The sequence below is a fragment of the Anas acuta genome, chromosome 5 (assembly GCF_963932015.1).
Source record: "Anas acuta chromosome 5, bAnaAcu1.1, whole genome shotgun sequence".
NCBI classification, from domain to species: Eukaryota; Metazoa; Chordata; class Aves; order Anseriformes; family Anatidae; genus Anas; species Anas acuta.
This window is the reverse complement of record NC_088983.1, coordinates 53373840-53388153: the sequence shown is the minus strand read 5'-3', so window position 1 is coordinate 53388153 and position 14314 is coordinate 53373840. Positions and strand designations below refer to the sequence as shown.

General features: G+C 40.2%; 1 protein-coding gene across 4 annotated transcripts in view; it reads left to right on the top strand.

The window, feature by feature from the left end:
• The window catches only part of SLC39A13 (solute carrier family 39 member 13), a 141784-nt gene that overhangs the window by 91710 nt on the left and 35760 nt on the right, over positions 1–14314 (top strand). For all 4 annotated transcript variants that reach the window (XM_068684794.1, XM_068684786.1, XM_068684793.1 and 1 more), the window contains exon 4: positions 116–206. The gene's annotated coding sequence lies outside the window, so the exon portion shown is untranslated. The remainder of the gene's footprint in view (positions 1–115; positions 207–14314) is intronic.

Here is a 14314-nt window from a genome sequence, read left to right as displayed (position 1 = left end):
TTATAGAAACCGAGCCCGTGAAACTTTCTTCATAAATTTGGCTATGGAACAAGATTATTCAGTGAAAGATACTGAGTCCTCTTACTAGTTTCTTGTGATTTCTCTTCTTTTCTAGGTACTGCAAGGAGAGAGCAAGTGGGAGAAAGGAGAAAGTGTTACATGCCCCAAATAATGGCTTTACTTCTCACAGAAAAGTACCTTTAACAGTGAGTAGAGAATGAGATTTGTAAACTTGTATCTGAACAGTCAGATGCTGAAACTTCATGTAGAGATTTTGCTTCAGTTCTTTCCATGTTTTTTCCCCTCTCTTTATCCCACTTATACTTGCTACTGCTTTGGCTGCACTGAACGTGTGTCCTTTTTAGCAAGGTCTGGGCAGGAGCAGTGTCAGAGGCGAGTGGGTCACCGTTCAGGATGCAGAGGGTGGGCCCTTGCTGCAAGGGGAGAACTCTCTCATTCTGCAAAATGTCTTCTTGCTTTGCATTTAGTTACTAGTGTCTTGGAAAAGTGAAGTTCCTTTGTCTGGGTTGTTCCCCTTCAATCTATGCCCATGTGCCACAGGTTCTGCTTTTGAAAGTAGCCTGTTCACCACTCACCTGGGTCTATGTGTGAGGGGGAATTTCAGCCACTACAAACTTCCTCCCTCATACACTGGTAAAACCAGAGGCCACTCACAAGTTCCTCTCGTTCCCCACCCTAAGGAACCCAACAAGCAAACCATATTAACAATTGGATAAGATCAAAATCATGATGGAAGATTAACTCTTGAAGCCCCAGACTGAATTTCACTAGCATCAGTTGATCCATGGGCATTCCATTCTTATTTTACTGGTACCATGAAATCTTGACATTAAGCTAGAAATAAGCAAGCTGCTGAACAGTCTAATTCTGTCTTGAATGATGATTCTTCAGTCTCCTTTTGGATAAAAGCCTGGGAGTGATCAGATCCACGTGGGGGAACAGGAAAAAAGACAAAGTACAATCCTGATGGTAAAATTTGGTGAAAACAGAACAGAAGGGAGTGAACAATAGCATACACAATCTTAAAGTGGATCATTGGATAATAGGTGATAAAAGTAACTGTGGAAATTGTATGTCTATTAAAAAGACTGTTCTGAACAAAGATGATGTGCAATCTGATTCTCAGTATGCTGGAAGTTACGTTAAGCAGTTACTGGCAGGTTTAAAAATGTTTTACAGAGAGGGTCTTCTATTAAAGGGGAATGTAACTGTGCTTAATACACTGGAGGATATTTCAGCACTGTCCCTTAGCACAGGAAATTGCCTAATAAGGATAGATATTTTGTACCAGCCTTAATGCACTCAGGGAAAGCTAGATTACCAACATTATCAGAATTAACAACTGTGTCTAACATATGAGTGATCATAAACACATGAAGCTTATCAATATAAATCTTCAAATTTATTCTCTGTATAATGAATGACAATAAAACAATTGGCCATAAAGCTTGGGGAAGAGCAGGAAGTCCAGAAGTTGATTAAGCTTCCTAGGAAGGAAAGAATCTCCATAAATGGAAATGCTAAAAATTAAACAAAAAGCTCATTTACACTATTATAGCTATTTAGAAACATCACCAGTACCAATCTTGCTAAAATTCAGCATAGATGATTTTCTCACTGTTGGATATAACTGGTATTTTATCCTATGTTTGTCATCACAGAATCTTCTCACTCCTAAAGGAAGGCCTACTAGAGGAAGTGCTTTTGGCCCAGATCCTTGCAACAATTTATTAGGTGATTTAGATGCAGAAGAACAGATGAAGTTATCAAACAATTGTGTGGTAGAAAATTGATTTCTAGGGATATATGATGCCAACTGCTTCAAAAGGCTTTTGAATTAGGGTAGGGATCCTTCTCCATGACGGGAATTTGGAGGACTGGAGATGAAACTGCTGAGCTGAAAGATTAAGTTTCTGAAAACACTTAATATTTATATTAATCTGAGATATTTTCCCTGTTAGCATCACCTCACTGTGTGCAGCTTCTTGAAGCAGTTCCTCTCCTATCTCTACCTATTTATTCTTCAAGCTATTTCTAACCACAAGCTGCCAAAGCAAAAGGTTTTCAACTTGCAGCCACATCACAGAGAGGTCCCTTTACCTCAAACCTTGCTTGGTGCTCAGAAGGTAATTTTTTTCCCTGCTAAAACCACATACAACATCACTCATCCTGAAGCCTTTTAAATCAGAAGCAGGTGTTTACATAGATTCTGCTACCGAGTTTGCTTGTAACAGTAAGGACAAGACCTCTAAACAAGAGATTCCCTTCTATCTTCCATATTCTTCCCAGAGCTATGTTCTCCATTGAACTTGTTTTATCTAGAGTTGATGTACTTTGTGAATCTTCTAAGACTGAATATCCATTCAGATAGCATGAAGGGTTTGCCTTCTTCTCTTAAAAGAGCTTTTGAGTCTCTCTGACTGTAGAAGGTGTTGGGATTAGAGCTGTGGAGTACAATCCTCTCCATTTAACTCTTCATTACCCATACCATTACTGAGATGAAGACACTGAGCTGAAGTCTTTGTTGCATTTTTCCATTATGAAAGAGTAGCAGCAAGAACATGCCTGCTGCAAATTGCTGGATGAGAAAAATTTGTTACCACTTTTTTCTCATGTGGAGCTTCACCTTTGGCTCCTTGACAGTCTGAATGTAGACTCTACTGAAATATGTGCTCCCTGTTCCAATGTGATCAATCTCTCTGTGATCTTCCTTTGTGAGACCCATGGGTTTATTAGGATGGATACAGCTGAACAAAGACTTTTCTTGGCTGTATAGGCATCCTGCCCTAGAACTGATTTAGTTTGTAGTGGCAAAAAAGTGCTTTTGACAGTTGAGCTTTTATGAATTCCTGTATGTAACTGCATCTGTCCACTTTTGCAAGTGGGAAATGTCATAAAAATGTCATTAAAATATCACAGTCTTAACTGACTTAACTATGTTGGCAAAGACTTTCAAGTGTATACTGGACTAAATCCAAATCAGAGTGAAGATAACTGTTTTCTTTGAGAGAAAGAGGAATAATTTGGTTGTGTATTAATCCAAAAAGTTTCATAGTTGTTTTTTTGTTTGTTTGTTTGGTTGGTTGGTTGATTTTTTTCATTTGTTTTTTAGGAAACATATTATGATACACAGTCACTTGCACTAATGAAAAGCACTTAATTTATCATTTTATTAGAAACTTTTAAGATGTCCATAAAGCAGAATTCAGCAAAGTAGAAAATATCCCATTGGCAATTCATACAGCTTCAAGATGTTGGCATCCCTGCCACATTTGGTTATTTTCTTTACGTGGAAAAACTTGTTTTGGCTTTCAGGCATGTTCAGACAGGTAAAACGTGATGTTAGTTTTTAATGGTCTTCTGCACTTCTGCATTCTGAAGGCAACAGATTTTCAATTCACACATTCCTGCTCATTTATAGCCATCCAATCTCTCAAGACATTCATGTCATCTCAAACAATTAAAATGTAGCAGTGTCCTAATGCCATCTACTCTACATTCCAGAGTCAGTTGCATCAGTAAGATGCAAGCAGTAATGTTTAATATCCCCTCGCAGAGTTATGCCTTGAACCTCCTGTCTAATCTCTTGGTTCCGTGTAAATGAATCTGTCAGTTTCCCTGAGTCCCCTGCCGAATCAGACCCTTTACTAGTCAAAATTAAACTATAAATATGAGGTGCATCTGTGATGTGGCTCAATAAGGGCATATCTGTAGTTGCTGAAAACTTAACAACCACCCTGTATCTGCTTTGGGGTGACGTCTCTTCAGACTGGCTCCAGCCTGATTACGTGGACTGAACTCCCCCATTTGTAGTTGCAATCCTGAGCTGCATCTTCCAGTTCACTGTCATAGGAATGAATCCGGTTTGTGAGCTCTCAAAGTGCTCTCTGGTACAAATTTCTAAAAAAAAATGCACTAAGTGGAAAGGATCAGGAGATTCATTTTGGAAGTGCACTTATGGTCTCGACTAAATTGCTGATCTAGACCCACCATTAGGATTCTATCAGTGGGGGCCATAAGGGACCGCCACAAGCTGCATCAGAAATATCTCTGCTATGTGAGATGTGATTTGGATATTTAACGGTTCTGTTTTGAGAATGCAGCTGTATCTAGGAAGATCTCGGAAGATGGCTTTCCACACTTGCATCTCATTAGGTTTGTATCTCTGGGAGTAATCTCCCAGAATTCAAAAGAGAAGAGCACAATTCACAGATCCCCAATTCTTTAGGTAGATGGGTTACAACTGCACTTCCTGTTCTCTGCCATCACTTTGACAAGGACTTTGTGTCCGAAATTTTGCATATACAGAAGAACTGAAGCACAAGAAGCCAGTGCTCTGGGTACATCCTCACAGGAAGCATTTGGCTGTGTAAGAGCTGAATTGTGCATACAAGCCCCATGCTACAGCTTTATGTGACACTTGTATGACTGGGACAGGCGTGTATGACTTGTATATGACAAAATCTGTAGCATATTTTCTAGAGACATTTTTCTTACAAAAGTAGTTACTGATAAGAAAAATTGTATTTGAAGTTTTTATTTATTTATTTATTTATTTTTGTAATGCTAAGCCACTTTTACTATAAGAAATTAAGACACATGCAGTTAGGTTATTTAGTCTTCAGTTTTGCTTTCTTTCCGGTGGAACTTTTCAGCCTTGAAATCTTCAGGGTAAGGTAAAAATCTGACATTTTTCACTAATCTTCAGGTAGAAAAAGTTAACAGCTTAGAGGTAAGTAGCTCCATCTTAAGCTGTTCAGTTTGGTAGAACAACAGTTTGCTTACTGCTTTGACAAAGGTTACATCAGCCATGCAAAGACTGCAGGCCTGCAGGAGCTGACCTTTTTTTTGTTGTTTGGTTGCAGATGTTTTGCTCTGTATTTTGCAACTGTATTTTTTATAAAGTTGTTCTGCTAACAATATCTAGATTGACAGTGTATTTCCTCTCTGCCATTGTTCTCATAGCTGCAACTACTGGTCTTCTAACTTGGCTTTTTTTTTTTTTTTTTTTAAATGCAAATAGTTTTCTGTAACTCCAGTTCAGTATTTAACTGTACTGAACTGTATTTAAGTCTACTTCTTGTTGTGCCAGAAGTATTACATAACAGTACAGTAATTGAAGAAAGACTAGGGAGGACCAGATTTGTGAAGGGTCTTAAAAGGACTTCAAAACTTGTTTTTGATGTGGTAATTCAGAGGATTTTAGTGTGGAAATATGAAAGAGAGAATTTGAACAGTATTCCCTCTTATGCTAGAGGAAGGAGAGAAAAGGAAAAAATGAATCTGAAGACAGAAAGCCCAGGGAGAAGAGACTGCCATCATTTGGGTCACTGGTGGGTGAGAGTTTAAGCAATGAAAGGAAAGTGAAAAAGTTTGATCTTACAGGTGTCCTGCAAGAGGAAGCTGCACATCCTTGATAAAGCCTGCTTGTGTAGATTGGCATTGTGTCAGAGACAACACCCGCATTAGAGTGAGAGTAGGAAGAACAGCTTTGCTCAAAAGGTAGAAGGGAAGGAAAAATGAGAGGTTTTGTTTTGCCATGTTATACTAGTGGAAGCAGTTAAACGTTTTAAGGAATATTGCAGAAGAATATGCCAAGAAGTGTAGCTGCATGTCAGAAAATGAAACTATCTTCCCATTTCAGGGGAAGAGACCTCCACAGATCAGTCCAAGCTAACAGTGTGGAGACTCTAAAGTCTCGTGACTAGGAAGATTTCGTTCCAGAACAAGATGTGCATTGTGGGAGTGCAAAGCAGCAGAATGCTCTGGATGTTAAATGCTTGTGTGTGGCTGAAAGGAAAAAAAGGGAAAGAGGAACTTGGGGTATCTTAGTGTATACAACTGGATCAATTCACAATAATTCCCAGAAGGAGTTAAACATTTTCTGGGGTTAAAGTGAATCAGAATCTGCACACCGTGTGCTGGAAATTCCCTAAATGATTTCAGTGGTCATTAAGAAAAGGGAAATGGTTCTTTTCTGAGTAGGAGATGGTAGGAGACAGAGGAGTAGACACCAAAACAGAGTCATGGCTGAGTATTTATAATTCAGCTGACTCTGTCCCCGCATTGCAGGATTCCTGCCAGCTGAGAAGAGGACAGACTTTCCAATGGCTTTGTCTGTTGAAAAAGTTTGTTGTTTTTTTTTTTTTTTTTACTAATGGCTGACTTCTAACATGATCGATTTAGATAGTTACAGTTCTGTTAGGAATCCTATGTGCAGGTACTTACAGCATGGACGCATACAGGTAAAACTGACGACAGAAGTGCTCTGTGGATAAATGGAGCTTCCCCTCTTCTGTAGTCGCCTTGTTCCCACTGAAATACTGGATTGTTTATTTAAGAGAGGGACTACATTTTATGTAGTTGATAGTTGTAGTGTATTATTACCAATGTTGTTGGTTTTGTTCAATTCAGTAATACTACAATTTAGTTTAACTAACACAAGTACTGTGTTTAGATCTATATTTTCCAGTCATGATTTAGTGACTTTTCAGCTTATAGTCTGCAGGCCTCAGCAAGACCATGAAATATTTCTGAAGGACCACAGAAAAATAACAAAAAGTTTTCAGTGGGCTTAAATTGAAAATGCATGTTTGCATCTATATGGAAACATTTTAGAGATCTGCAAGTAAAAGAGTTTATGAACTCCGTGACCTAGAGGAACCTACTGATTTTCTTTGTATAGCTTTTCTTATAAGTACCATTTGCCCCCAGCCAAGCTGTTGTCATCATTCCCCAGTCCCTATCTGGCTGTAAGATTTCCGCTGTTTTGAGAAGTAAAAAGCATCTGTCCCAAGTTAGTACCCACATTTTTCTCCACCAAACCAACGGCAAAATTTGCTTTTGGTGCAGCAGGTAGAGGATGAAGACCTCAGGAGTGCTGGTGTTATTCAACTCACTTTCCCAACTTCAGTGTTTCCCCATTCTTCTATTCCTCCACATGATTGCTTTTGGCTTCTTTTGTAGTAATTCCTCCTTGATCCTATGGCTAGAAGATTTTTTCACTCTTTTTTAATGCAACCATAAAGTTTCTGGACAGCACTCTACTCACCCATCCACCCTGTCTCTGGTGTTAAAGATGTCTGAGGTCTCGTAGAAAATTCCTCTACAAATGAAGATCTCAGTATTGCTTTTGCTTCACAGCAAATGTTCTGCTCATGATATCACTTTATACGCGCAGTGCAGATTACTGTCAATTTAGAACAACTGCATTGCTGACTGCCCTGCTATGGTTTAACCTTCCAGAGGTTGCAGAGGATTTCTTTACTACTGGTTTATGGGAATGCATTGTAGTTTATGCTACTTAACTATATATGTTGAGAGCAAAATTCTGCTTTGTACTGAATATTTGTGAATATGCAGAGCCCTTTGAGTGCTTTGGAATGGAAATGATGGCGGTGGGTACAGAATTTAAAGCAAATCTGGTGTGCAATTAAACAGAAACCCACAGCAGTAGCTGCTGGACTGAGCTCACCATGTAGTTTCCAAACAAGCTGACTGCAGTAGGAATCGTGGTTTATAAAAAGCTGCCAGCAGTGCTGAGCTGGTGAAGAGAAAGAGGAAGCTACAACGGGAAAGAGAAAAAAAAGCACAACCAAAGGCAACTTCACTTCTCCGACTTTACTGTTTTTAAATAGATTTGGCTCTAAGTGGCTGGTGATAGTGCTGTGAAGAACAGCGATAACCTCACAAACTGAGAGCCCAACAATGTTTATCCCTTTCTGAACACCACCTGCAAATCGGCTCCCAGCTCTAAGGGACTTCTGTGTATTTTTATGCATACATGTGAGAATTTGTGTATGAATGTAAGTATGAATATTATACACCATGTTACCAAGGCTATTGCTCAATAACATGCCAGTAAATAGGAGTTTACTGGAACAGCTTTTGCCATTTTACTCCTCCTTTGCACAGTATGATGAGTTAGCTTCTCAAGCTTGTTTCCTTTTGTTGCCGTCCACTTCAGGCTGTGGATTTCACTTTATTCCTCTTGACCTAGGAAAAGTGAAATATTGCTTCTCATCCTCAAACTACCAGTAGCAGGAAATCATCTGAGGCACTATTGACTGAATCATCTTGTATTGGGTGTTAGGACTATGGGAAGGTGCTCTTGAAGAGTTCAGCTGGGGACGGTGGCACAGGGTGACTGCTTTCACATTGGGAAGGACGTCTAGCTGATCAGAGGTTCTCTATCCAGAAGGCAAGCCTCCTGTTAGGTTATATCTTGGGTCTTATTACAAGTGCTAAGCCAGGCAATAGAAGATATGCCGCACCAGAGGGAGGGTGTAACTGGATAGCTGAACCCAGGAAGCAGAGAGGAAAATAACGTGAGAGAAGCTGATGATTAAAATTAGCTGGATTAGAGATTCCTTTACTTTGTGTCGCAGCTTTGAATCATTGTGTTTTAGTTGAGATGCATTAACTTTTTGTAGATCTAGTCGGAAGAATATAGGAAGAAGAAAACATTGCAGAGGAAAAGACCTTTGGGATTCCACAGGTTAATTTTGTGTTGCATTTTATAGTTGGCTCCCTGCAAGAAGGACCTGGTAGAGACCCTCTTGCAGGTTCATTGCTCTGAACACAGAGAATGACAATGAAAACCAAACAAAGGTGCCACAAAGTGTTTCAATAGCTCTGCTAATCCTCAGAACAAGGCTGCCAGGGGCACACCCTAGAAGAATTGGGCATGATCCTTGAGGATAAACTGAGGTGGTGTTTAATCTACCCTGGTTGTACCATTAAACTCACATGGTTGCAGTATGGGTCACAACACTGGCCAAGTCTCCTCTGCATGTGGGCGGCAAAGGGCGGCTGCAGAACACATGAATCCTGTGACTTCCCTGGCAGCTAGAATGCTGATCACATTTGTAAAGGGTTGTCTAAGTACCCAAAATTTATAATAATCATTTATTACCTTTTATCATTGACTTTTTGGCACCAAACCTATTAGTGTGTTTTTTTTTGTAGTGCCTGAGATAGTTGTATATACCAAGGTATTTTCAGTTCTGTTGTAAGAGCCATTTACATGTAGCAAATAGCAATGAGTGGGATCTGCAGTGCTTTTTTTTCCTCTCTCTGAAATATGTGAACATCAAATCTTCAAGAGAGACAAGGCTAAAATTATTTCTCTTCACAAGTTATCTCGTGACAATGAAAGAATAGCCTAATCAATATGTATTCTTCCTCAGAATCTCTGTCAGAGAACATTCCCCATTTCTTCCCATCCCAATCTTGCATGAGGTCAGAAAAGACGAGCATTTTCGTCGTGGCCACCATGTGTAAGTGTGGAGAGACACTGTGTAACTCCTTTTCCATCCAACAATTACACTTAGTTCTTTTGCAGCATGCATAACTGAGGGAACACTCCCAGTTAGTTTCTGCTATCACGGAAAGAAAGTTTCCTAAGTATTTTTCTGTTTATTCTCATGATCTAATCAATTCATAGATCAAACTGGATGGAGCTATTGTAGCTAGTCATAAAACCATGATTCCTGAGACAAGACTAGTGCACAGATCCTCAGCACCTTTATGGTCATTAAAGGGTCCCATCAAAGGCAATAGATCTGCTTTGAAAGACACAAGGACAAATTTTGCATCTTGACTCCAAAGCACTGTATCTGGAAACCCAGTGTTGGGAACATCTCTGGTTAAAGATGTTTAACTGGAGTAAAAGACATAAATTAGGAATCCGCTATCATGCTGCAGAAACACCTTGTCCAGAGATTTTGTCTTGATCCTAGGGCATTCTTCTCACAAATCCTGTCAGCCAGTAGGGCCTCCCTCTTTTTTTAGCATTTTAGCATACTCCAATGAGGCTAAAACTGTTTTCTCAGCCTGTCTTAGAAGTATTATGTTCACATTACATTACTCTGTGACCTGACAGGCAGATTGAATGCCAGGTTTGGGAGACATTTTCTAGAGTCTGTAGTGAGGACTCCACTGGTCAGTTTCCTAGCAGTCAGAAATTGCTAATTTGTTGTTGTGGAATCTACTTGGAATCAATATCAGCAAAACATCTGAAGTGGTTTTAAAGTGACTATGTAATCCTTCTGTCTCTGATTCTTCAATTTTTGTGTGCATGGATCTCCAAGCCACTTTCTTCCTTCACATGTTATATGCCTTTTACCAGTGAGAGGTTGGCTTTGTTGTGGAACAAAGTGGCTGTTAGGATTAGGTTCTATTTTTCTTTATTTTCCTTCCAGCTGTATGAGGATAAAGGGCACACATTCTGCTCAATACCAGCTATTAAAAAATGTAAGGCCTCTCACACATACACACGCACCACAAGTAGGATCTTGTACAGGTCTTCTGCATTAGCACAAAGTCTTCCTCTTCCATATTCCCTACCTTTCTATCCAAATTTTTAAATTTACACATTTAATATTCACACACGGTCTTGGTCCTGAGCAAAGAGGTTATCTGCAAAATGAGAATTGGACCCTGAATTCCTAACTACCTCCTTCTGTGTTGTCATCCAGCCCTGCAACTTCTCACAAATATGTTATTTTATACAGTGATATGAATTTGTTAAATTCTGGGAAATGCTGTCACCGCAACTTTTCCTCTTTAACAGACTTTAGATATATCTAACTGATAGCTCCAGGCTCAAGCTTGTACTCATGCCCATACCACTTGACCATCTGAAGTGAAAACACTAGTATTATGTCAAAGGACAAGACTGCAGATCCAGAGCAGACACTGATGATGCCTATCGCCATGGGAAAGAACAAGGTGCCAGATTGCCCAAGACTGTATATGCATGATTTCCTTAGAAGTCCCACGTCCCACACTTTGCTAGTGCAGTCCACATTGATGTTCATCGGTCTGTATTTATCAAGAAGAAGAGAGGATCAGGATTGCTTTTAGTTAACTTATTCATTGTCCTCTGCCAGAGGTCAGACCATGGACACAGTGCATCATCTGTAACCATAATGCAATTCAGAGGCTCTTTCTGTAAAAGCCTGCTGTTATTTCACGTACGTTCGTGCTGCTGATAATCAGTGGATAAACAACTTTCATAACAGCATTGCAACCCCCCTCCCTGCCTCCACCCAGCAGTCTGGCAGTTGACTTGATGGTTAGCCACGGACTCACAGCAGTCTTGGGTAGCCAGACAGCAGCCTCTATGGTCAGTATGGGCTCTGTCGCTCATGGGATGTGGTTCCAAAGGACAAGGCAGACTTATCACACGGGTCTGTGAAGGTCTGCTTCCTCATGAAGGCATTTTGGAGCCACTGCTGGACATTAGTAACTGCAAAGTGATGTGATTTCATCCCCTGTGTTGAGTTGCAGAAAACTGTTTCGGTTCCAGTAAACACTGTTGTACATTTTGCGAAAATTAGTGTCGTTCACCATGTTGTCCAAAACTAGTGTGTCTTCCATTTTACCACCCTCCACGTCTTTTAGTATTGCATTTCCTCCCATGTTCTGAGACCTGTCTCTCCACACTGCTTCTTCAGTTTGTGAACACCTCAGCTGAGGTTAGAAGGAATTGCCCTGCAGGAGCAATGGTAGCTCCATAGCTCTACAAAATCAGCAGTGTGCCAGACACTCAAAGATGTATGTGATTGAGGTCTGCAGTAATTCTAGTTTTAAAGCCAGGAAGGAAAAGTAAGCTATTTTTTAATGCATCATGGACTGATTCTCAGAAGACTTTTTCTCAATGCTGTGTAGGAAAATTGGGATGTGTCCTTTGTTATCCTAGTGTTTCAGATGCAAAACCCTGTGTAGATACTGCTAAACTAGTTTGATGAGATTTTCATAAAAGAATGGGGATAAAGAAATGGGCACATGAAGGTAGAGCTTCTGAGCCAGAAAAGGAAGATATCTAAGAGTTTGTCCTAATTCCTTGCATTCTCCAGCAGAGCCAGTGTCTTTATCCTATGAACTGGGATCTCAGAAACCCCACGCTTTAGCTCAGAGAGCTTCAGATTAAATCAGTGAGTGAAAAGAGGAGAAAGTGAAACAAATGCAGTACAGGGAGAGGAACCCAAGCTCTTTCGTATTCACTTCTCTGTGAAAAGACTCAGAGCAGGCCCATAGCAAGAATTCAGAAAGCAAGGGGACATTCATCTGCATTAAATATTTGTGTAAAATACAGTCTAAGATTACAGAGGACCAGGTGAGAGCAGGAGGGTACAGAAATCCAGGAAGTAGAAAATGTTGTGCAAGTATTTGGGAATATTTTAGATGATGTAGCGTATGGTCCAGCTAGACCTCTAGTTAAAAGCAGAGGTGTTAGCATGTAGGCAGTAGAATACAAAGGGCATTCTCTATTATGTGTATTAAATGCATCCAGCACAACCTAAATATTTGGCAGTCATCTGGATTGAACATATCACTTTGAGGCAGGAGATTTGCAGTAAACTCAAGGAGTAACAGAGCAATTTGTTTTAAATAGTAGTCTCTGTTCCTCTCTGGTCTGGCCCCAAATGTCAGGACCACACATAGCTCCCTGGCAAGGTCCCACACATCCTGCCTTCTGACACCGCTCCTTTCAGCCTTAAGAGAGGCCTTTTAGGCTCCGATTTTCTCACTGTCTCCTTTTCATTTTGTATAGTTATTATTTCCATAATGTAGACCTGGGCTGCTTTGGGGCATGGTGATGAAGACAACAGCAGTGAATTGAGGCGTTAATTGTGAAACTGTCTGGAGCAGGGGGAGCTTTCAATTGAGAATTGAAATGGACTAAAGTTGTGTTAGTTTGACAAAAAAGTCTAGTGTTGTGATGGATAAGTTAAAGCATAGAGGAAAACCTAATATTCAATTCACTGAGCTTAGTGCATGGTAAAATGCACACCGCCTTGTCTATGCAAGATTTCTCAAGCATATTTATTAGCATGTGTTAGCTAACAGGTGTTAGCCTCAAATTTCTAGACAATCTAGGGGCCAATGTGAGTCTGGAGCTCACAGTGCGCTATGAGTTTAACTTCTCTTCTCTTCTCTTCTCTTCTCTTCTCTTCTCTTCTCTTCTCTTCTCTTCTCTTCTCTTCTCTTCTCTTCTCTTCTCTTCTCTTCTCTTCTCTTCTCTTCTCTTCTCTTCTCAATTGGAGTAGAGAATGTTTCATATCGATATGAAAATTTTAATAACAATACTTGAGGAAAGGTGTAACAGGACAGATTTATTCTGCATCCTTAATACTACATCAGAGGATTTTTTTTTCTGAATTTAGTATCCTTGAACCCTCCAATGGTTTGAATGTTTGTTGGTCAAAAGTCTGTGTAAAGATAGTTGTGTGTTTCAGTAGCAACCTTCCTGTCCATCCACTGTTACTGACTTGTGGTTTTTCTAAAAGCCCCATGATGCTTCATGTTTTTCATATTAAATATATATATATATCTTGCTCTTATTATAGAGAATGGGCTGTTTCTCTAAGAATGGAAGATAAAGTGAACAGAAAAAAATCTTTTCCAAGACTTTTACGATTTTTCTATGAGTCTCATGACCAGCTGTGGTCTGGCTCTTGACTTCTGACTGTTTGGCGCCCTGGGCATTCCCCAGCCTCTTTGTAGTGCTCGAGCAGGTAGCCCAGCACCACCAGATGTAGAGTTCCAACTCTGGAAAGATTCGGGATTTTTCTGTAAGGATGGGATGGTGATTCATTCTGAGCTCTCACAAGACAATCATGCAGCTGCCCCTGTTTCAAAATCAGCAGCCCCGCCAGCTCGTCTCCATCAGCCTTGAGAAAACAGGAAGCACAACGGCCACCACAGGAAGTGGTGCGCTCTTACACCCACCCCAAAAAACTTAGCTGCTGAACCTATTGCAAAATGTTAACAGAACACTGCAGGGTACACAGAGAAAGAGAGGAGAAATCTGCTGACCTCTGGGTGCCTCTGCAGTTCCCAGCTTCAGTTTCTCAGGCCTATCGCTTAACTCAGTCATCAACATGTCCAGTGTTTGTCAGTCATCGCAACTTAAATCCCCTGTAGTACAGTAGGATGCTCTTACCAGAATGTGAAGTTTTATTCTGAACTGTTTTGTTTCATCCCCAACATCTGTACAGAAGCACTGTAAGAGGCTTCTTGTCTGGGGGGCTGACAGACAAAGATAGAAATAGAGAAGATGGAGAGGACCGTGTTTTGTTCATCATGATTAACTGTGTACTCATTTCCTTGGTAACTTGGAAGAAAGGGTGTTTTAGGGTGGAGATGTGTATGTACGTCTTGTGATTCAGATATTTTTCATATTAAATATGAAAAAGTGTTTCTCACTCTCTTGGTTGCAAAGAAAGGAGTGAACCATAACATTGCAGAAAATAGACGGGCCTTCTATATATAAAGGAGGAGCACA